Genomic DNA, 26292 nt, shown 5'->3' with positions numbered 1-26292 from the left:
TATTATATTATGTTTATTATATAATTATTATATGTTTATTAGTTTGAGTTTTTTGCAAAAGTTGTTCATAAATATATTTAGAAACAGAGATCATGAATAAAGATATATGTTATCCAATAAATTCCAATTATTTTTATGAATGTTTCTTCTAACTCATATTTCGAATCATTGTATTTTAAGTAAACATTTAAATATACGAGTACAAAAATGTTTGCTAATAAGATATATCCGTGTTTTTTTCTTTGCATTAAACGCATTTGGTCTTCCCCTCATGGTTTTAAGAAGTTTTAAGAAATTCACCGAAATTCAAGCTATTTACTATGAGCTTTGCCACTGCTTTAAAAAATGTTTAGTCAGATAATCACTTTAAATAGTGACCAGCTTAGACAGAACTAACAAATTATACTGGGGTAAGCTTGACTGTGAGTAACAAATTCCTACATAGTTAAAATGAATGCAGATTTTTTTTTTACATTAAATTCATTTTAAATTCACCAGAGCCTTAAAAGAAGTTTTAGGAATTCTTCGAATTTATTTGAATTTTGATTTTTGCACTTTAAGTTAAATATATTTACGAGAGAGTTTACCGAAACTTTCAACATTCTTCTTGACAGAATTTCACCATACGTATTATCAAACAAGATATTGAAATTACGGTGTTTTTCCCCACATTGTACGTATTTCAAGTCGTCAAAGCAACAGGCAATAAAAAATTCTAGTGTCTAAAAAAAGCTGTGAACTCATCTAGAAAGAAGTGATGTTTCTTTTGCTAACAGTGTTAGAAACTTTTATCTGCGGTGAACTTCAATAGAAATAGTGTAAACTGTTTCACTCCATACCCCATAACAATAAGGAACGAGAACGTCTTAAATGTATCCACTCATTTCTCTTGGCGATGTTCCATTAAAAACAGTTCCACAGTTTATTCTTGAAAAGAAACAACGCAGGAACAAATACTAACTGCACAGAACTGAATTTGAGTGCTACGCTGTAATGTTTAAAAAGGATGCCAAATCCTTAAAAAGTATATTATTAAATATTTATTATGCTTTTAGTACATTTTCCTAAGACTATATTTTAATAGCTGTCTCATAGAAATGAACACGCCAGTGGCTGAACTACATCATTCAGTGGAAAAAATTCATAAATTTTTGTTTGCACCATTCCTGTTGGAGAATTATCATATCTCAATGGAAATGTATTCCTATTGGTTGTTATCATGTAATGCATTGATCATTGATAGATTTCCAGTGGTCAGCTGAGTGAAATGACGTCAGCTTAGACGTCAGTATTGCTAAAACACATCTGCACTCTTCTTCCCCAAGATGCATCTTTATTTTGCTTAATTGGCAAAAAAAGACAATTCTGAAAACTTTCTTTTGAAAGTTCTCTATCAGTTATTTTTTTTATCTAATTTTAAAACCATTACTCTGTTTGCCAGGATGGTATGGAAATTACAAAAATCGTTTGTCCAAAAAGTTTCCTAATTTCGATTCTAGACAGAGACTGAGTGATCTTCCTATCATAACTATTAATTTTGTCACATTTCTTAGTCATCGATATGTTACATTAGGTTTAGAGCTTTTTGAGGAAATTCCTACCCTCAAAAAATGTAAAGATATAATTTTCCTCAATTTGACGGGATTCCACTCGGAACATTTCCAAGTATATAGTTTCGTCAAAAATTCATAAATTTTCATTCTCCATTTCTTACAATGTACTATAAACATGCAACTCTCTGTAACATAAAGGGATTTTGATGTCTAATACAGAATACAGAAAAAAAATGGCTACAAAAATCAAATCTTTCTCGTAATAAATTTTAAACAGTTCCATTGAATTTGCATTTTCCAGCCTAATAACAATCCCATCTGTATTACAAAAATCTGCATTAGGATATCAATCATTATATTTTGTCAGATATTTTTCTTTTTTCGCTTGGAAACAAGCAGTAAATCGAATAAGAGCACTTCAATACTTAATTCCATTTGGCAGAATGCCACGAAAGGAAGTGCAATACCATGTCAATCATATGTCAGCTAACATCCTCACAATTCCTGCCCAGTTATCTATCCATTGGAATATCAAATATAGAAATAACGCCTTTTTTTTTCATTTTTATTGGCACAGCTAGTTCATCACCATCCGAAATGTTACTTTTTTAGGAGCACTCCAAAAGAGGACTTTCAGAAAAGTCTTTTATTTTTTAATTTGAAATACATTTTCATACATACCATTAGGCTAGAAACATTTTTTATTTTATATCTGTCAACATCAGAGCAGAGTTTAAATTAAATTGAATTTTATTTAGAATATATAAATTTTAACGCAATAAGAAAAAAAAAATGATAATCTGCTGCTAAGCCTTTTTTTAACACTTTATAGGGGCGTTTTTTTCCTAGCAACATTAAATTAAATTATTTTTGGACTTTAGATTGATTAAAAAAACAACTTAATTAAATCAATTTAATTGCTTAAAATTAATTTGATTTTAAGATCATTTTTCAAGTAAAAGAATTTGCCATATACTTGAAATTCTGTGATTATATAAATAACTGAATTTATAAATTTTGAGTTTAAAAATGCAAATAAACACGATGAGAAATGATCGAATGAAAGAACGCAAAACGTAAAAAACGAAATTTACTCCGCAGTGTTAGCTTCTCTTCTTGACCACATGCAACCTTTACTGGTAACCCCATTTATGTAGTAAAGCACTTTATTGGTATTTTTCTTATCTGTTATGAAGTTATTAAATGATAGCAGCACAAATCAGGCGTGGTAATCAAAGTGGTAGTTTATCAGTTGTGATTCTTGGTTTAAAAAATTCAATTTAGTAGATTTTTATTCACTACTATTTCTAAATAATTCGTAGGCATATATAATTCACCACTTTGTAGAACCTATGTCATGCTATATCTCTTGAAAAGCAAGCAAAAATAGTCAAATATTTGCAAAATTTACTTTGAAGTCATGTACCGTTTTTGTAATTCTTTTGTCGTGTCCGGAGCTGTTAGCATCTCTGCAATATCAGTTTATGAAACTTAAGTATTGTCTTGATTTTTAATGAATTTTAAATAAATTCTCGAACGACTTGAATTTTTACTTTGATTAAAACGATGAACCAGCTGGTAGCCGGAAGTGACAAGTAGTCGATGATAAAAAAGTGTTTTAAAAGTTATTAAAATTAAATAATAATGGATTAAAAATACCAAAATATCAGTTAAAAAAATTAAATGCAAAAATGAAATATTCTTCTAAAATGAACTAAATGAGGTTTAAAAGTTCTTCGTTAAATAATTCATGAGGAGAAAAAAATAGTCCTGCAGGCTTTCTACAAAATATTATTAAGATGGACATGCGCCTTCTTTTATTTCTTCTGTCTACAAACTTGGCAAAAACTCTGTAACTGTACTCTTTGGAGAAATTGACTTTTCAAGGGAAGAGAGTTTTTCAAAGAGAAATATTGACTGGTAGTAAAAATAAAAATTAATGCATAACGCTCGTATTTTTCAGCTTCAATTCTGGCATTATACTGAAATAAAATTAGATAGTTTATTTCAAGGAAAAATTGTAATAAAAGAATAGATACGCATGCATAAAAGTATTTTTATAAATAAATTTCTTTTAAAGATGTAATTTTTTTTTATAAAATACTTTTTTCTTAGAAAAAGGCAAATTTTTGTAAATATACTGCATGAAGGATTGATTACTCTGCACTAAAAAGAACATTTTATGGTTTTTTTTTAGTGATTACCATAAAGCTTATTTGATTATAAGAGAAAATAAATTTATTACAGAATGTTTTTAATTACAAAAAACTATCTGTTTATTCAATGTTATTTTTCATTTATTTCGTATTAATTGACAATGCAGATCATTTTAGTTTTAACTTTGCATTTTACACTGGAATACACAAATCGGAAATATATTTAAGGCTAGTTTATTCTTTAAAAAATACGGTTCTTTAACATTCGATTTTTTTAAGAATTGATCTACTTCGCTCAAATTTTCCATTTTGTCATGTAAAATTTCTTTCTTTAAAATGATATAGGAAATTGTATGTCTTACATTTCAAATTCTTTTTCACTAGTATTAAATAAAATAATAAAAAAGTAACAAATCATTGCTGAAAGTTATTTTTGTATGGAGTTACCTTTGGGTAAATGAAGTTTTATAATTGCGAGCAAAATTTTTTTCTGTAAGCTTATACAGTTCTCGAGATAGGGCGAAACAGGCAAAAAGTAAAATTAACATTAAGGGGTCCAAATTTTGGACTACGCTCCTGACCAAACTATTGGACCATATTTCCGAAAATGAGGCTAATCCCTATATTTTGAGGGTCAGAAATCGGATTCTATCGAAAGAAAGGGTCTGTTAATTCGGAAGAAAGACGTTTTTGCAACTTAAAATATCGTGTGCATTAATTAATTTAATATATTTGAGGCCAGCCCTTTGAATTAATTAAGATTAAGTCTTAGAACGTGAACATCCAATCATTGGATCAAAAGTTATTCAGAGCGGTCTATTTTTTTTTCTTTTGTGCACTGTGCCAGATAGTTCATAACTTTAAAATAAATTATTTTGCTGTAAATGTTATTTCCACATAAAATTAAAGGAAAAATTATTATATTAGTTTTACATAGTTTAATAACTATGGTTCATTTCTCACATAAAAATACAATTTCATCTCAACCATCACTATTTATGTGTGAATCATCCATTTCAAAATCATATTCCAAAATTCACTTTGTCTTCCGTTATAATTTTTCCAATTAGCACATGAATCTAATACTTAGCAGCATTGTATTCCAAAAACAGAGTTTTTTTGGCAGTGTTTTTCACCAAGATATCTGGTACACAAGGAATAGTGTTTTAACAAATACTTAAAATTTTCTTCATTAATCCATCTATTTTGAGTATAGTTAGAGAAACTTGTAGTTGAAACACTCCTGATGTTTTAAAATCCACTCTTTTAATATGGCATAGTAATGCATCATAATTTGGCGTCGACCCAGCTGAAACCAAATAAATTATATCTTCAGGAATGAAAACATTTTTATTCTTTGTGCTATCACATGTTTCTACAAATTTTTCCAATTCAACACTACTTGTTTCTCCTACAAGCGAGGAATTTCAAAAGCAGTGAAGGAATCATTTTTTCTAAAGTTTCGAGCATAAATTTATCAGCAGTTGGAGGCGTAATAAAATCTTATTAAAGCTTGTAGTGATTAAAGCTTGTTTATGTAGAAATGTCTTAGTATCATAATCCTGTGTGATATAAGCGCATATCTACCATTTCTGCAAATTCAAAAAGCTACAACTGCAGCAGATTACTATTAAAAACAATTTAAAAAGATTTTGTTGCTTGGTTTTAACAAACATTCTGAGGCAACCGCCTTTTATTACCCGTTTCTTGGATGTAAATCAGTAGCACCCACCTAAAGGATTATTTTTGTCATAGTTTCAATCAAAAGTTTGGATAATTTGGAGTACTGGTTTGTAGTACCTCTGAATTATTTATGATTGTATGATCTTATGATGTATCTTATATGATGGGTCGTATGTTTGTATGATCTTTGGCTAAATTTTAACAAAAAAAATTTGTAACTAAGAAAACAATTTTATCATATTTTGCTCTATAGCAATTATTGTACATCTACTCACACATTCTGTTAAAAAAGGCCCTTTTTTCACAGCAGATTTAAAAATCTGCTACGAAATCCTTCAGAGGAAGTACGTTTTCGTGCCCGATTTCCTAAAGTAAAAAATAGTTTCCACTAACTTATTAGCATATTTGAGGTTACTGCTTCAAACCATTAAGTTCCAGTACGTGAATATCTGATCTTTAGATCAAAAGTTATACAGGGGTTTTCGTTTTTATTTTTGCCCATTGAACAAAACTGTAAAATTACCAAATTTGACACCAAAATTAAAATTACCCAACGAAAGCACCATCCCTTCTTTTAATGTTTGTTTATAGTTTACTAAGTAATCAGATAAAAATTTCTGAACCGAATTTTGCATCCATTATCACCTTTTTCACACAATATAAAATTTATAATTTAAAATTTAACCCAGTATACAATTCAAATAATAGTTCAAGCTTCAAGATGATATAGAATACTCAATACTTTATTAGCAATGCATTAGCGAATAATTTTCTTACTCGGTTGACAGTTTTGGATACTCATCCTCAAATCAGTATTACAAATGCACGCTTTTAGTTTTCCTATAAACGTTTATTTAAATTGTTTATCTTGTTCATCGTGTAACATTGTTTATCGTTATCATTATGTCAATATTTTCTATGGTATGTAATGGAATCCTCCCAGTTCATATTATAGTGCAAAGCATCCCCCCCCAAAGATAAAAAAAATCTGATGAAATCATCGTACTGTATGGCAATGTCATTTCTGTTAAAAGAAACATAGTTTTCGTTATAAAAATCAAAATACACAATATTTAAACCATTCATTTGCAAATTTTTCCGTTCCGGTAATAGTTTACCGGAGATTCTCAAAATTATAGTACTTATTACCACTCATTTAGTAAAATATTTAAAAATGAAAAGTAAATTAGATGAATAAATAAATTTTATTCTCTAAGGTATCAAGATAAAATTACCGAACTTCACCTCATTTATCAAACTTTATTCCCTATTATAAAGCAATATTTCATTGTTAATTTTACCAAAATTATTACCAAATACCTTCGTTAAAAATTATCGAGTTTTTTGGAGTTTTTACAGAGCTAGAAGCATGATAGATTTTACTACAGTCTGGTAAGTCACAGTAATTTGGACCAGTGAATGTAAGCCGAATAAAATATAAAATATCGAACATCAAGAAGCTGCACATATAATCTTATTACTGATGCGATTTATTTGTATTTATATTCAATGAATTAAAAGTATTTCATGTGTCTAAAAGACTAATTCATCTTGATGACTGACTTCAAGCAGTAACGTTGTAGTAAATTTGGTGACGCTAAATTTCAGACTGATTTTCGAAAACTGTGCCATTACATGCAATAGATTTTTATTTATCTAATAATATGTTCTTTATGCATCTACTGTGAGTTTTTCATGATGGTTAGAGTATATTTTAATCAGCGCCTTCAATGGTGATAATGAAATATCAATACGGAGAAAAGTCCCTTTTTTGTGGAAATGAAAAACGTTTGCGATCTAGTTTGCTAATATATTTAAACTGTCACTCCAACGTTGCTTAGTTTTGAAAAAATTGAAAATTTTTCCTTGATTTTGATAATTTTCATCACAGTGGAAAAGTCTCGCCAGAAGTTCACTTTTTAGGAAAGTTTAATAGTTTTAAAAGATATTTAAGTTATTTGTTCGTCCTACAGATTATTATTGATGGGAAAATGGTATACATATCTTAACACGTTGAATGTCATTTTAATTTTACATAACTTGTCGTCTGGCCAAACGGGAAATAACTACAAACTAAATTTGTAAATATGACAGATTTTGCTAGTTTTTTAAAACGTTTAACATGACATAGCTAAAAAAAGTGGTGAATTATATAAGCCTACGAAATGTTTAGAAATAGTGGTGGATAAAATCTACTAAGTTGAATTTATTAAACCAGTAATCCAAAATAATAAACTACCACTTGAAAATATTTATTCGCTGTCCGGAGCAAGTTGGCATCTCTGCGTATATAAATAAAACTGTTTTTGTGTGAACTATTTTAGTAACTATATAATATAAAAATATTACAAATTTACTCGAATTATATGTTTCTAATAATCTTGGCTTCGCCGGTCACCGGTGATCTCCGTGGCGCTCCGAACAAACTCAGTGTCGGTCACCGGTGACCCCCATGGCATTCAACGTGTTAAATAATAGCTTTGCGTCAATTGCGAGGCACTTAAACTGTGTTGTTTCGTTTATTTCATTTGTTTCGCCATGTCGTTTATTTTTATTCCCAAAAACACTGTAAATCTAAGACCCTACTTGCGTTAACAAAGTTCAGTGACTGAATAATCCATCTGATTATATAGTCGCGCCGCACACAAAGTGGCAACCAAGGAAAGATATAAACAATGCTAGACGAAATATCACTGCTTGGGCTTACAAAATATCGTCCCTCAATAAGTTTGGCATTTAATTATAATAAATGAACTTGATTTTTACGTGCCCACAGCAGGTGAAACGCGTAATTTTTTCCCTACTTGGTGGGAAGAAAAAATTACTGTATTGAATGGTAATGGTATTTCTGGTAAAATAAAATCATAATTCTGACAATAAAACCAAATTATAATTCTTGTTATCGCAAATTTAGTGAAAGATACATAACTGAAAACTAAGTTTAACTGAATAAATGGTTTTCATACCATGCTCTAAGGTATCACCATGATAAAATTGCAAACTTTTACCACATTTACTAAATTTTGTCACACATTATAAAACCATATTTCTTTCTCACTTCTATCAAAGTCTGTACCAAAGCGTTTCGGCAAAAATTACCAAGCTTTTTGGCGTTCCCTTTTTGGTGTTCCCAGGTGTAGTTGGGGTGTTTTTTGGAGAGCCAGAACCACGGTAAAATTTACTATATTCTCGTAGCTTTAACCTAACTTTAACCATACTATACTTTTTTTTCTGAGCGTGAAATTCATGTAATAACAGTTTTGACGTTTCTTAAACCATTTAGAATTTTTTAAACTCTTTCAAATTCTTCTACATGAAATATTTTTTAATGAATATGTAAGGAAAAAAAAAGATCAAGCATTCCTTTTCTCTAATTTCAGGAATATATCTGCAGAAAAATGAATTGAAAAATACGTGACATTGAATGCAACCTCAAACATAAAACTGTTTGAGGTTGCATTCAATATTTTTTAATGAATATGTAATATTTTTTAATGAATATGTAAGGAAAAAAAAAAGATCAAGAATTCATTTTCTCTAATTTCAGGAATATATCTGCAGAAACATGAATTGAAAAATACGTGACATTGAATGCAACCTCAAACATAAAACTGTTTGAGGTTGCATTCAATATTTTATAATGAATATGCAATATTTTTTAATGAACATAAATGAAATATTTTTAATGAATATTTAAGGGAAAAAAAAGATTAAGAATTCCTTTTCTCTAATTTCAGGAATATATCTGCAGAAAAATGAATTGAAAAATACGTGACATTGAATGCAACCTCAAACATAAAACTGTTTGAGGTTGCATTCAATATTTTATAATGAATATGCAATATTTTTTAATGAACATAAATGAAATATTTTTAATGAATATTTAAGGAAAAAAAAAGATTAAGAATTCCTTTTCTCTAATTTCAGGAATATATCTGCAGAAAAATGAATTGAAAAATACGTGACATTGAATGCAACCTCAAACAGTTTTATGTTTGAGGTTGCATTCAATATTTTATAATGAATATGCAATATTTTTTAATGAACATAAATGAAATATTTTTAATGAATATTTAAGGAAAAAAAAAGATTAAGAATTCCTTTTCTCTAATTTCAGGAATATATCTGCAGAAAAATGAATTGAAAAATACGTGACATTGAATGCAACCTCAAACATAAAACTGTTTGAGGTTGCATTCAATATTTTATAATGAATATGCAATATTTTTTAATGAACATAAATGAAATATTTTTAATGAATATTTAAGGAAAAAAAAAGATTAAGAATTCCTTTTCTCTAATTTCAGGAATATATCTGCAGAAAAATGAATTGAAAAATACGTGACATTGAATGCAACCTCAAACATAAAACTGTTTGAGGTTGCATTCAATATTTTATAATGAATATGCAATATTTTTTAATGAACATAAATGAAATATTTTTAATGAATATTTAAGGAAAAAAAAAGATTAAGAATTCCTTTTCTCTAATTTCAGGAATATATCTGCAGAAAAATGAATTGAAAAATACGTGACATTGAATGCAACCTCAAACATAAAACTGTTTGAGGTTGCATTCAATATTTTATAATGAATATGCAATATTTTTTAATGAACATAAATGAAATATTTTTAATGAATATTTAAGGAAAAAAAAAGATTAAGAATTCCTTTTCTCTAATTTCAGGAATATATCTGCAGAAAAATGAATTGAAAAATACGTGACATTGAATGCAACCTCAAACATAAAACTGTTTGAGGTTGCATTCAATATTTTATAATGAATATGCAATATTTTTTAATGAACATAAATGAAATATTTTTAATGAATATTTAAGGAAAAAAAAAGATTAAGAATTCCTTTTCTCTAATTTCAGGAATATATCTGCAGAAAAATGAATTGAAAAATACGTGACATTGAATGCAACCTCAAACATAAAACTGTTTGAGGTTGCATTCAATATTTTATAATGAATATGCAATATTTTTTAATGAACATAAATGAAATATTTTTAATGAATATTTAAGGAAAAAAAAAGATTAAGAATTCCTTTTCTCTAATTTCAGGAATATATCTGCAGAAAAATGAATTGAAAAATACGTGACATTGAATGCAACCTCAAACATAAAACTGTTTATACAACTTCTTGTATTTTTAACAATATTAAACAAATTTATTACACTCACCAGGAACAACGAACCTATATGGCCGGCAGCCAAACCTTTTTCAGGTAATAAATTTCCTGCTCTGTTTTTCTTTCATTTATTTTTGTAAGAAATGCTGATAGACAAAAATATACTCTTTCCTAATTTTCTTTCGCTTGGCACATATTTTAATTACTTTATGCATTTCTTAGTTTTTGTGGCATTGCTAAAAAATGTCATCTTATTTATAAAAATGCATTAATGAAAATTTATTTCAATAATAGTTATTAAAGGAAATTATCATGTTACAATGTACAAATAAATTTCGACATTCTGAAAAAGGAAATCTTTCAATATTTTTTAACTTACTAATTATTATAAATCACTTTTTAACTTATTAATTATATAAGTGACTAGATAATAGTATTTTTGCTCTCTTAGAAGTTATTCGATTGGAAAACCTACGCAATAATTTATTTTATATCAATTTTTATTTCGTTTACGTAAACAGGTACTCAAAGAGTTACTCTCTTAACATATTACTGATTTTTATATATAGAAATACTGTCTAGCACTCTACAATGATAAGTCAATTTACTCTTAATACTTCTTTTTTTAAGAAATAATATTTGTTCTGGGAAAACAGTGCGCATGCGTCCTCATTACAGTCATTGCTATGGATTTATGCTTTAATCATTGCTATGCTTTATTAATTTGCAAACAATATATATATATATATTTTTAATTCTTTTAACATTACGTTCATTATTCATTGAGATTTGGTGAGTTTTTTCTTGAAATGTGGGAGATCCTACGAAATACCATAGAGTTGTGAATAAAGAGAATTCCATTTCTTGAAAAATGTTTTTATTTGCTTTGTTTATTTAAGATTCAGAAATCTGTTCGACAGTACAACGTTGTCAATTTAGAATTATTTAGTATAAAATTAAATTAGCCAATTTGTTTGAAAATAAACTACTAGTCTTAATAATTTTTTTTACGTGAAAATAATGCTTACAAAGTTCTACAGCTGTAAGAAAATTAATTTTTAATACTAGCTTGTATACGCTCTTATTTCTTTTTGATATTTGCGATCTTCATATAATTTTTAAGAGAAAGGTAAAGATTGTTGTTTCTTGCCAAAATTTTGTGGACAAATAGCCGAAGAAAGAGAAACACAATACGCCAAAAGACATAATTTTTTTTTCATGCATATTATCTAAGATAAATCTCTTATATGATTATCTTAAATTATTTAAATTTTCTATTGCTAGTGCATATCATGTGGAAAATATTCAATTTGATGGGCAAATAGAAATTATCCCATCTTGCCTATAGCCTAAAGAAAATATTCTTTCTTTGACTACTCAAAACTTTATACATTTGTTAATGGATTCATTTGAAATTGTATGTTTGAAATGAGTATTGAGTGTTGTGAAATAATTTAGTTAATCAACATTCAAATTTTTTGTCCTAACTTCACTATACATTTAACATTGACAGTATCACTGATAAATGTGAAATTTTATCATACTGCTGTTTTGAATAATACTTGCATAGAAAAATGCAGAGAGAGAAGTAGTCATTTAAATTTATAGATATTAATTTATATGAGTAAATTTACAAATGGTTTAAAAACATTTATTATCTGTTTCAATTTAAAAACGATGATATAGCAAATAATAATGCTTTTTTAATCATTATATGATCAACATTATCATTATATCTTTATATGATTATCATTATATGATCTGTATGATTTTTGAGAAGATGCATGTTAGCATATTATTTCTACTGTAGATCATAGAATTTAAGAAGAAAAAAATGGATTATATAATACAATTAATATGATAATGAGTATGGGTATGTGTAATTAAATTTTTGCTCATTTTGAAAAATAAAAGTGGTTAAAAAAGTCAAATAATAATAAATAAAAATAAATAGGAATTAAAAAATACGTTATTTTACGAACATCAAATCCCATCACTTTCCCATAAAATCCCATTAGGAAGATACCATCACTTTCAAAAGATGCAGAGAGAATTTTCGAGGGTGATACTAGCTTATTATGAAATAGATAATGCTTAGATTTGGAGTTTGAAAAATAAATATAATTTTTTTAAGGTTAATCTATAATCGTATTTCTTTTTCAAAATTTTGTTTTATTTTAAATTTTGTTTTCTTTTATTCTTAAGTTTTTTTTATCTTGGTTTGCGTCAGAAAATGGTCTAAATTTTGGTGTTCGATAAATTTAGCTCACTCTATTTAGGAGACAATGGTGAATTGCGTAAGCGTCAGTTACAGACTTCCCCAGTTGCTGTTTGAGAACCTTAGTTTGTGGGAAAGTGGCAGAAATTTTTATTGAATAGAATTTATTTTTTACGATAAAAAAGGTGATATTTTTTCAAATCGCAGTGTTCAGAAAACGATTGAATCTTATATTGTTTTGCATCTCAAGGGAACAAACAAAATTTGACCGTATAGGAACATCTATATTCTGATCATATAAAATTTGATAGCACTGATCCCACTGTAGGACCACTACAAGAACTTGATATTTTTAGCAGTCAAAAAATGATTAAAAATTTATTTTTTAAGACACAGATTTTCAAATTATGTAAAATCAGAAAACCTTTAGAATTTCACTTTGAATAAATTATATTTAGAGAAAAAATGGATAAAAAATTCTGTTCACAACAATAAAAAAAAAACGATTGAAACTTACTTTATCATCTAGTACGGAGTTTCTGAGTAGAGATTCAAGTTGTCTAACAAGTCGGAAAGTGATCGATATTTTGCTTTAAAGATTACACAATTGCAAACATTGAATTCTAAATAATAAAAACGTCTAAAAATAAATATAAATTTTGAAACATTTTTCTTCGCTTGCATATTTTATAAAGACAATTTATTGCCGAACATAAATAAATAATATTAGATGAGGTAAATTTTAAGATTTATTCGTTTCGAAATATTAGGATACGGTGGTTAAGAAATTGGAATATACAATTTAAATTCCAAAAAAACTAAAATGAACTTACGAGCCCATTAAATAGTAATGAAACCAGTGCGGACACAAAAGAAAATGGCTCGAAACGTAAGAATACAAATTCACTTACAGTATTTCCTTCCTCGAAATGACAACGGAGAACTGCACAGTGATTTTGCCTGCAAGCACAAAAGATTTAAAATTGCATTTTTCTGTTTGTTTTTGCGAAAGAATATTAAATAAAGATGCAGTTTTGGGTGTATCTGATGAAAGAGAACTTTTTCTTTCTAACTATGAGGTTTCCTTAAGAGCTTAATGCATATTTTATTTCGACTGAGAGTTGACTAGTCTACAGTTTTATGAATGGAGACAGATTATGTATTCATTGTTCTTGATATTTGCTATTCATGGGCAATTTTTACTTTGGAAGCAGTTAAGTGCTCCTAGAGGCTAAATTTTAAAATATAAAAGTTGACTGATAAAGTCAAAGCTAAGTACGTAGATTAATTTGATTTCTCTAATCACTTAAATACCTTAAAAAATTGTTTTGTACCTATACTGACTTTATTCATAAAGAGTATATCAGATCATCATCCAGAAGGGAAATTAAGCACGTCTCCGGCACTATTTTACACATAAATAATATTTATTTAAAACTAGCATGAACAGCTAGTATCTATCAAGGCTAGCTAATATTCCTGGAGGGACAGACAAGTCCAAGTGACAGACAAATCGAAGTATTCTCGAATAAAACTTAAGAAAAATCTTGCCAATAGTCCCGTGATCATGTTTCCTCCTTAGGAAAAAGGGAAATCTGAACAATTTCTTTTGGTCTATGACAGTGTTTCCCAAAGTGTGGTACGCGTACCCCCAGGGGTACGGGAACAGTTTAGTGGGGGTACGCGTTCTCATGCGAAATATCTAGCAGCAAACGGAAATTTCAAAAAATTTTATTTAAAAATAAAGCTAGCCATGAAAATTAACGATTACATATTTTACTATTGGCTATTTTTTGCAGAGTTAACAGTTAATAATTAGTGGTATCAACAGTCAGTTGTAATTTTTATCTTTTGTGCAATTTTCTTATTGTAAAAAATGCATTCATTTTTTAATTGGTGGTACACAGCGTTACGAAAAATCAAGAAAGGGTACACAAAAGTCATAAGTTTGGGAAACACTGGTCTATGAAATAGATGGAGGGAAAAGTAGGTTTCTCGCAGTTAGTAGTAAAGGGAAAACGTTAAATATTAATGGAAGCATACTTGAAAAAATATAGATTAAAAGACAGGATGTGAATATTTAAGTGTGAGAACGTGTTTAGTTTCGAATAATAAATTAAAAAAAAGTCTTAGATAAAGGAATATATATATATATATATATATATATATATATATATATATATATATATATATATATATATATATATATATATATATATATATATATATATATATAGTACACTCTCGATTATCTGGTTTGCGGATTATCCGTGCTCATACCGGAGTTACACAAAATATATAAAGAGAAACATTTTCAAGATTAAAAAAATTTGATTCATGAAGTTATAACAAATTTTTGGAAAGAAATATTCGTTATTGGATTGCAGTATATGGAACATCAGCAGAATGGTCAAAGGTAAAATCGTCTACGTTATCACGATCTTGGAGAAAGATCATACCGCTTGATGAACAATTCCTCTTCAGATGTCCAAGAAAAATATGAAAACATTATTCTCGAACAAGCAAAAGAAATCTAAGGTTTCGAAATTCTTGATGAAGAAAATTTAGAAGATTGGTTTCAAAGTGATGCATGTGAGCCTGGCTTCCAGTATTTGACTGATGAAGACATCGTTATGCTGTTAAATCAAATAGTGATGATAGTAACTGATGCAGAAGATGTAGTAAATGAATGAAATACAATTTCTCATTCTGCTGCTCTGTGGAAACTTTATTAGATTATATGGGAGGATTTGATTACGGTGACATTACCGCGGTTCGTAAAATATGTGTATCGATAAATGGCGAAGAAGCATTACACATTTTTCAATAAGGAAAATTCCTAGTTTGATGCTATGCATGCAAATGTCAGTAATTTTTATATTTTTTGTACTGATATTGAATTTTTCTTTAATAAAAGGAGTTTTCGGATTATCCGTGTTTTTCGATTGTCCCGGTGATTAACCCGGTCCCGGTGATTAACCCGGATAATCGGGAGTCCAAGTTGTAAAGTTTTCAAATGATATTGCATTTCCTTTTACAATTTATCATTTTGAAATTGTATCCGTCATATTTTTAAACAAAAATATTGTAAATTGTAGAAAAAAATGCGATACTTTAAATCGTACATTTTTTCTTCAATTCAGTATTTTAAATTAAAACCTGTAAGCTTTTATAGAATTACTATAAAGAATGAAACTTGCTGCTGGACTTTAATAGAACATATTTTCTTCTTTGTTTTAACATTTCATTTGTTGAACTGAGGAAAATACTATGAAGAATGAAACATTGTAACGTAGCTTCTTCCAAATAATGTTTTGAATCACCGTTGCTATGGAGGTGTTTTGGGCAAGCAGCCCAATTCTTTGTAAATGGTAGGCATTTTTATGCATAATGTCGCTATCCGTGTCGGTTTACTCTAAAAACATAAGTTTTGCCGCTTATAGCTCTATTCTTCTTAGTTAAAGCACATAACAGCTTAGAACTCGAAATAAACCAACGTCATAAAAATAATATCTTCTCATACCTTTTTTTCGAGCTTGAATTAGAATTACATTTATTAAAAAAAGTAAAATATATCTTAAAATGTGAAAGTTGTAACAAAAAACATACGTGTAAAAATTACTAATTTGAAAGTTTAGAAAGTTATAAATGTGTTTAGAAGCTTAAGTAAGATAAATGATCGTTGTTTTTACAATATTATTTTTGTTTTAGACTTTTTTAAAAATATTTGTTCATTGTATATTGATTAAATACATTACTATCTATCAGAATCTATCATATCTATCAGATAACGTTCGCTTTTAAAAGCTTCAAAACTTGTTTGTGCTTATCAAAAAATATCCTCATTTGAGTAATATTTATTCGTCTTCTTTTATAATATTTAAAACTTTTTTTAATACTGGAAATACATTTTTTTTACGTTTTCGTTTTGTTTATTTTTTGATGCTTTGCTCTAAATATTTATAGAATTTTGTTTAAAAAAAAGAAAGCGAGCCTATGAAATACTACTGTTTTAAATGAAGTAATTGTACCTTGTGTAGTAACTAAGTAAATTTCAATAACTATAATAATTATACTGAAAAAACTTTGGGCAAATCTACAAGAATATGGTAAAACTTACCTTGTTTTTGGTTCTATGAGAACATAAAAAAAGCTCAGTAATTTTTACCGAAGCACTACGGTAATTTTTCTGGTAAATCTAACAACAAAATGTGGCATTATAATACGTAATAAATTTCGGAAAATGTTGGGAAAATTGGTCTTTTTATCCTATTTTATGCGTGGCATGAAAACTATATTTTCGTTAAATTTACTTTAAAGTTTTGTATCATTTTTACTAAATATGTGGTAATAAGAACAATAAGAAACTGGAATTTAATAAAATAAAACTATAATTTTTGGTAAACCATTATCATATGAACGAAAAAACTTTGCAATAAATGGTTTAAATACCGTATATTATTTTTTAAACAGACTTACGTTCTTTTACAAGAAATTTCATTGCTATACTGATCGGTAATTTTACCAGATGTTTTTTTCTCCGTGTAAAATATGCATAATAGTTGTAAAAATTAATATATAAATTTAAATTTTATTTATTTGCAAGTCTAAAACCAACAACAAGTAAAAGTTTTCAAATAAAGAAACATTTAGAAACATTGGATGAACAGTTTAAAGGAAGATCAGAAAAATTTAATAATTCAGGAATCCTTCTTAAATATATTTTTTATTATTCATAGTTTTTACAAAAAATATTAATAAATTATAACTGTCCCCAAAACTATTATTATTATATTTTTTTTTTGTAAAGTATTTACTTACATGCCTGGCAACAATCTCCATATTCCGACATATAGTTCTGATTATGAAGTTGATTTAAAAAAACTTTGAATTAAATTTTTCTAACAATTTTGAAATATATATTTAAAGCTATATTAAAAAAAGTAAAATAAATGTATTTTAAAATGAATATTGTGTTATAGAAATTCATTTCTGTAGGATATAAAAGAGAGTCGATTTTGACATTTTATTTTATGCAAAATGAGCAAATTAAACAGCTTGAAAAATTTGTGAGAAATGCTTAAAACTTTTGTCTACTAAAAATTTTTTTTTAAAGCGAGCACTATGATGCATCGGTATTGAAATATGACATGGACCACTTTATGTTGAACCTCGGACCTTTATATGACGTGTTTTGAATTATTGGATGTTATACCTTAAATAACATCCATTTTGAATTCTTGTTTTGAAGGAATGATTGTGAACTTTCTTTGGGTAGCCGATTTTAGCTCTTCCAAACAAAAAAATTTTGATGGAAATAATAATCATTACAGATTAATTAACTATAGAGGTTGAGCATGCACTACAAGATATAAACACATCTTAATAATATTCGAATGCAACTATACGTTGCAAATAACTGGCTATTTAACACTTCATTTGTCACAAGAATATTTTCATTTCGAAGAGATAATACTTTCTTATCATACAAGCAGTAAATGTCCTTTATGGAAGGGTCTGGTGGCTTTGGAAGAATGTAATTTAATGGATTTAGTAAGAAAATATTTAATCACACCTTAGGTCTTTTGGTGAAAAATCTTTAGATTTCCTTGTACGCAATAAGAGTTTGCCATATAACTAGCTGTCGTTCAGTAAAATTCTATAAGCCTGTCTGAAAACGACACTAAAAATTACAAATAACAATAAAACTAATAAACAACACTAATAATAATAATAAAACTACACCAATAATGATGTAAAATTTTCACCTTCGAAAATAGCGTGGCATATCATATTGTCCCAAGTCTTTCATTAGTCAAGTTAGTTTTTATATTCTCATACATATAATTGAACTTTTTTATCACAAATGTCATTCATATTGTATGAAATTGTTAATTATTTATGATCTGGAACATATATTTCCTTAGCAAAGCTTACATCTCAACATTAACAATTTATTTACAGCATTGACATAATCGTCACTTCTGATCTTCTAAATTGCCATGGTTTCTTTTAAAGGGCAAAATGCTTGCTTTAATTTTTTTCAACATTTTCAATACCCTCTTCTTTTTAAATGATCTTCCACTAAAACTTCATGAAAATGTTGTTTCTTAGATACAACAGTTTTTCAGCTTCAATAAAAAGAAGTATCACCATACATTTTTGGAAAACCGTTTACGTGAATGCATTATTTGGAACCGTGACTACAATCTACGTGAGATCAATTGAGATCATGAAACCACTAAAGGATGTTTTCTGATTAACATTCCTCTTTTTATATACCAAATTTGAATAAATTTTGACAAGTGCGAATTTTTCTCCCAATTTATAAAAATATTCATATCGTTGTTTTCAAGTTTTTTAAAATTTACATATGAGTTCAGGGGTGATTTTAGTTTAACTAACCGTCTACAAGACAAGAAATCATTCAACATTAAGAAATAGGCACTAGTTTTTTTTTAACAAGTATTACTTCTTGTAGTTTAATCGAGTATTTCATCTTATCCAAGTCCTATTTGTAAGTATGCATGTTTCGACACTATTGCAATGTTGCATGTTTATAAATAAGAGCCCGGTAGTAGCTCCACACTGAGAATAAAAAATTTCTTTAAAATTACAGTACTTATATGGTTTGTAGATCTATGTACTTGTACGCAAATGTACATTTTAATACGAAAATTATTTCTGTTAAAAAAAAAAGAAATAAAAAATAAAATTGTGATAACAAAACTAAAATATACGGAATTGAAACCATTCATTTGGTAATTTTTCCGTTTGTTTGGTAACAATTTACCGGAAAGTCTGGTTTAAAAATTATAATTTTTACTAGCGCACAATTAAGGAAAATCCAATAATGAAAAGGCAACTTAACCAAATAAATGTTTTTTCTTTTACCATACTCTAAGATATCATGATAAAATTACCTAATTCCACCTAAAATTACCACCAAACAATAAGGTAATAAAACTTTATTGTAAATTTTTACCAATTGTCAATAACAAAGAGTTTTGGTAAAATCTAACGTGATTTTCATAGAGCTAGAAGCACGGTAAATGTTACCATAATCTCTTAATTTTGCCCATACCTTTTCCTCAGGGCAGCAAGTCATAGTGGCGAGGCGCCACAGATTTATTTTGACCTTGCAGACAAAAATAAACCGAAAGTTAAAAAAAAGTATTAGTTATGTTATCTTTTCCTATTAAGATTCCATTACATAGTTATATTTTATTTTTATTTCATAACAGTCGTTGAGCAGCCAACCCAATTTTGGGTTTACGACAACTAAGGTTCAATTTCGTATCCCTGTAATTTTGAACTCAATCCAGAAGACAAGGAAACTCCTGGATCAGTACCCTCAGAGGTGTAATTTGTTATGGGAACATGAAGGACTATGTGACCCAACAGGTTTTAACTTGCATCAGTCACCATTTCTTACACGGTGGGCCTTCGGCTGGCGGGATCGAACCCTAGACTTGCTGGACTTGGGCCCTGTGCCCTACCAACCAGGTTATCCCGGCCCCATTAAATAGTTTTGAAAACTTTTACTTTTTCTAGTACCTTTTTTTAAGACTTTCAAAACTTTTAAGTGCAGAATTTGAACATAAATATTTTAACGCACGCACTGCACACAAATTTTAGAAATTTTCCTTGTTGTTGAAGATTAAATACAGAGATTTCTGCTACTGGGGAATGGGTAATTTTACTAAACATTTCTTTTCTAAGAGTTCGTTTAAATTATTTTTTTACAATATGAAATAAAATTATGCCTTTATTTTAAATATTAAAAGTTTTATAAAGAAAGAAAATCAGTTTTTTAAATAAAAATTATTTTGAAATATATACTTTAATTCATTTCAGTACGCGTAGTAAAGCGTTTGCATTAACATATCGCATGGAAAACGTCAAAATGTTGGAAGAAAAATGAATCTTATATAAAAGACATCACCATTATTCGAAGCGATAAACATTAAAGAGACCCATGGGTCTCATATAGGAATATCTTGGGGGAATAGAAGGCTTTAATGGACAACGCCTCTTTTCTAAATTGTAAAAGTTACTCCACAATTTATCAACTCTTTCTTGACATATTATAGTATTTTAAAACCTAAAGATCAACTTTAAGATAACCTGCCTAATTTGTTCTAAAATGCATATTTGACTTTCGTTTCAAATGAGAAACAAAGATTAGAGGTAAATACAGTCTTAAAATGAGTGTATAAAGGATTTTGTTGCCGTTAAAATTTTCCAAAATTATATCAAAATTAATTTTAAATTAAAATTTATGAAATTTGCATTTAAATTCTTTGCAATGAGAAAAGTGCAAGATTCGGAAAATAACTAATGTAGTGGTAGATACAATACGGTACTTAAACCACTGTGAAAGAGAGTCATTTCGACAATGTCAACATTCATAAATTTCGTCAATGTCAACATTCATATAAAAGGATATCCAACATGGAATCGAGTTAACATGTCTTACATACTAGTGAATTAGAATTGTATTTTTGTAGTGGTAGATACACTAGAGTACTCTCCCACCAGAATTTTATCTTTGATAGAATTCGATGAACGGGATACCACTAGTTGATTCATTGCTATTTTGTGGGATGCTGGGAGAGCTGTGTTAAGATCACCGTACTTTTGATTGCGCTCAATGTGGACCATCTAGCTTAATTGGAGTGTTCAAATGTAAGTGGGAGTTTCTGTATATATATATATATATATATATATATGTTTATATATATATATATATATATATATATATATATATATATATATATATATATATATATATATATATATATATATATATATATATATATATATATATATATATATATATATATATATATGTTTATATATATATATGTTTATATATATATATGTTTATATATATATATGTTTATATATATATATATATATATATATATATATATATATATATATATATATATATATGTTTATATACATATATGTTTATATACATATATGTTTATATATATATATATATATATATATATATATATATATATATATATATATATATATATATATATATACACACTTCCTATTTGTATTTATTATTAACGTATTGCATTATAATGTTAACCAAATGATACACAAACATAAACAAATGCAAATCGGTTTCGAACGCGTAAAAACAATGAAACTGTATAGTATCACCTGATAAATAAAATTTTACATAGATTCTCATAGTGCGTCTAATAATTTGACAAGGGACAGGATAAGAGGAGAGTGAAATGATAACATATTGCCAATCACAGAGGACTTGCGATAGAGAACGCATTCGTGTGAAGAAGTAATCATTTTTAATAATGCCTGTTGAAATGTTACAACTAAACTTACCAGCTAAAGCTTGTAGCGATTTTTATTTTGTTTGGAATACGTCTAATGATGGCGTCGCAGTTGTCAAATGTTGGCCGCGCATTTTTAATGACCGGAAAATAACCTGGTAGATTCCAGTTTTTCCTCATTCATTTCCATTTTTTGGTTGTCATCAGCATAAATTAATAAAAGTCGTAAAGGCATTTTTTTTTTTTAATAATTATTTTTGTATCCCTAATTTAAAGATATTTTCTTGTACTGCTATTATTACGCTGTTAATTCATGATCTTAAGAGAATTATTGTTATTTTTTAATTATGTGTAAGCCTGTGCTACATTTTAAGATGAAGTTATTTAGAAAGGTGATCTTATCTTTTAACCGTCTAACAATTAATATTTGTGAGCAAATAACATTAATATACTGTTATAAATTACAGTTAAATAGATCTGTTAAATGATTTAAAACTAAATGCTCAGTTTCATGCACAATGACATGCAAGCAAAAATAGATTTAAATATACCCGGTAAAAATATACTTGAGGGTGCCCCTTGGCGAAATTGACGAATTATGTTTGGCGCCATTCCTATTTGCGCGAAACACCGTAGTTACAGGAATGGGGATCAAAACATTATAATATTTCAATAAAACATTGGAAAAATGTAAGCAAAACATCGGCCAAAACTTAATAAAATTGCAATGATTCCAATATGAGCAAAATTAATAATCCCAATAAAATGCATTTTAATTCGAAACAAAAATTAATGGAGTAAGCGCAGAAAGAAAAGGGAAAAAACAACTCACTTCTTCATTAAGCTTGAATATCCTCAGATTTAGGTGCACAGAATTCTCTAATAGCAGTTAGATACTGTCTAAATTTATGATGAATAAAATCTGTGTACCTCCATCGCCACATAAATTCGGCGAAATACGAATCGATGGCGCCTGTGGTACCGGACTGGCGGTGACATTTCTTTGTAAAGTTATTTTTTATGACTGCCAACATGCCTTCGATCTTATTGAACAGAAGCAAAAGTAACTTTACCAGTCGGTATCCAACGTAGAACTAACGGACATCTGAAATTACATACACCGTTGAACATTTAAAAATAACGCTAAAATCTAAACCAATCAGAATCACGATTGGGTTTCAACATCGCCCAGCTGGGCGATCAACCGCTATTACAACTTGGCGGGAATCAAGGGGCACCCTCAAACATAGTCTACCCGAACAATATAATGTTCTAACAATATAAATGTTATTTTAAAAAATGATTACTTGGAAAAATGACCAATGTTCGCCAATATATCTAAATATTTATAAGACTAATAGAGAATAATATTTGGACGTGGAAAGTGGAGGCATTAGCGTAAGCAAACAGAATTCTTTTTCGAACATAAATGTTAAGTGAATAATTTAAACTTTTGTAGAAAAATTATTTTCTCATTTTATTTATTTTCTATCATAAATGATTTCCTAAACAAATATCAGGGATGGTAGACTGACTTTTTTTTAGTTAGTTAGGATTATAGTTAGCTTAAATATTTTTCAACAAAATTTATATTATTTTTAAAATGTTTTTGTACTTACCTAAACTATTAATACTATTGTTCAGTAACTCATGAAGAATCAGTGACTTAATTCTGTAACTTAAACATTTTAGTTAAAATTTCGCTTCGAGCTAGAACTATCAAATTATTTATCAAAAAAAAAATATATTTAAACAATTCATGGTTCGAAAACTTTTATAGACCTGAAAAGAATATTTAATCTTATTAAAATTATTTTTTTTGTTCTTATAACTGAAATCTTTTTACATTATAAACTGATTTTATATCGAAAATATTTTAAGTTGTTACCTTAGTTTGTAATAAAATAAGTGAGATATTAATCCTCAAAAACAAAAAAAAAAAGAACAGAAAAGAACGAAAGAAAGATACACTGAAAAAATTCTTTGGTCTATTCTCCAAAGAATTTCCTCTAAACCCTTTGGATTCCTTCTGAAGTCTAAATCTTCTTAGAGTTTCTGAACAGTTTCAATTTTAAATTATGGCTAGAAAAAGTAAATAAAGCAAAAGTTTAGTTACACAAATAAAACTTTTCTTTCTTCTTTAGATATACTGTAAAGATTTTGAAATCTAAAGTGTGTGTTGTGTTTTGTTATCAAGTATGTTTTGTAGGATATTCAACCTGAACCTTGGCTTCATGGTATTATTAATGTTTTCATATATAAAATAAAAATAATTTAAATTGTTGCATATGCATACAAAAAATACGTCATTGTTATCGAATAAATCGTAACTTTTAAGTACGAATTAACTATTAGCCAATTTATTTTAATTTAAAATTTGTTTGTTACAAAGTGAGTTAAGGATTTGAAAAAAAAAACGAATAAAATAAATATTTGTCTAGACAAGGGGTTAAAAAATATTGTGTTCTGTGGCACCCTGGAGTGCCGTAGAGTAGAGCAAGTAGCTGCTGAGAAGAGCTCAAGACTCCAAGATATTTTTTTTTCTATTTCCAATGGCAGAGGGTTGACAGTATAGCCGTAAGAGAACACAAAAAAGAATAAAAACAGATACAAAAAAGGTTGTTTTCTCATTAGACGTTTCTTCGTCTTCCAGTATCTCACTGTGTTCGAAGTTCCATAAAGAACTCCGCAGTTTAGAATGTAGTATCCATCCATAGAAAGGCGCCACCAAAGAGGAACAGTCAACACCTCCTACAAAAGAAAACTTCTTCAAAAATAACTTTGAGGTCATCAGGTGGCTTCCATATCATCATATCTCATACAAGCGCAATATGTTAATAAGTTTTGTTTGTTTTGGAATTTCAACGGACTACTGAATTTAACATGGTTTTTTGAAGAATCTAAGCCAAGGAATATTATAAATGCTACAGTTTAAGTGCCTTATACTTGAAGCAAAGCTATAATTTTGAACTATATATGCCATCTTGGCGTGAAGAATTATCTGGGCTTTAGAACGCGCATATAACCTAAACATTTCAAGAGTTATTAAACTTTTTTTGAAAATTGCCAATTTGGTGAAATTTTTGCACCAAGATGAGAGTTATCAAAATCAATGCCTTATCCTATTTTTTTGCAAATTTTTATGAGCCCAGACAATGAAGCACTGGAAGAAGTGTTTAAATATTAAGAAAATTAGACGAACTAACTCCTTTCACTTTCTCAAAACTGGCTTTTCTCCATATTGACATTTCGCGGTATTTTCAGAATTAGTATAGGGAAGGTGGCTAAAGATAGGTTAACAGTCATGAGTAATTGAAATAAACTCAGAAGAGTCGAGAAAACAGCATATTATTTTCAAAAAAGCATAATTTCATTTGACAGCAGAATCTTTGAGAAACTGCCTTTAAATACTTTAAAAGGAAGAGTTTTTTAATAATAAATTTTATTGTTTTTACTTAATAAAATCATTCAGTGTTTTTTATTTTTTATGAGGTATGAACAATTAAGGACTATGAATGAAAATAGGTACATACTGATTCGTAGACATAAATTGTTTAGGGGTAAGTATTATAATTTTGTACATCTTATGTCTAATATTTATTTCCATTATCGTTAAAAAATAATATTTTGGAATCAAATTCGGATAGTTATCTTATAGATATATAATTGAAATCAATTGCTGAAAGCGTTTATAATTTTCCTTTATCCAACTGAATTTTGTGAGCATTTAAATAAACAGGTGAGATAATTTGTAAATTAAAATAACTGCAGGATAAGTTTCCTTATAAATTCATTAATATAAACCAATTTTTTGGTAAGATTTTGTTATTTTGTTTACGATCAGATTTAGCTTTGCTAGATGCAAGACCCTAATATCTTAACTAAGTAACTTGTTTACATAATTATTTTAAGAATTAAAATTTTAAATTAAGTATTTATATTTTTACTTTTTTTACTCTAACTTAGTATTGTAGCATACATGCGTTTTACAATCAAATGTAATAAAAAAGCTTTGAGAGAAAAAATTATATCTTAAAGGTTTTAACATTAAGAAAGAAGTTTCTGTTGTTTATATCTCGAATACCGTAATTATGAACTATATACATCTAAAAAAAATTTTTTTTTAAACAATCGAGAACAAACTTTATTGGGAACAAAAACAAACACATGTAACTAATTTTCTCTAACAGTTACTACTATTTTTAATCTGGTATATCAACAACCAAAATTCTT

General features: G+C 28.0%; 1 protein-coding gene across 2 annotated transcripts in view; it reads left to right on the top strand.

Annotated features, from left to right (window-relative positions):
• Positions 1–26292, top strand: part of LOC107449790 (glutamate-gated chloride channel-like) — a 457252-nt gene that overhangs the window by 19852 nt on the left and 411108 nt on the right. The window contains exon 2 of one of the 2 annotated variants that reach the window (XM_043042909.3): positions 10460–10623. The gene's annotated coding sequence lies outside the window, so the exon portion shown is untranslated. Of the gene's footprint in view, positions 1–10459; positions 10624–25487; positions 25620–26292 lie in introns of those variants that run through there. The other variant, XM_087164199.1, reaches the window with a different exon arrangement.

This window comes from Parasteatoda tepidariorum, chromosome 5 (assembly GCF_982258835.1).
Source record: "Parasteatoda tepidariorum strain Cologne lab strain chromosome 5, Ptep-v5.0, whole genome shotgun sequence".
Classification (NCBI taxonomy): domain Eukaryota; kingdom Metazoa; phylum Arthropoda; class Arachnida; order Araneae; family Theridiidae; genus Parasteatoda; species Parasteatoda tepidariorum.
This window is presented reverse-complemented; position numbering and strand designations above follow the sequence as displayed.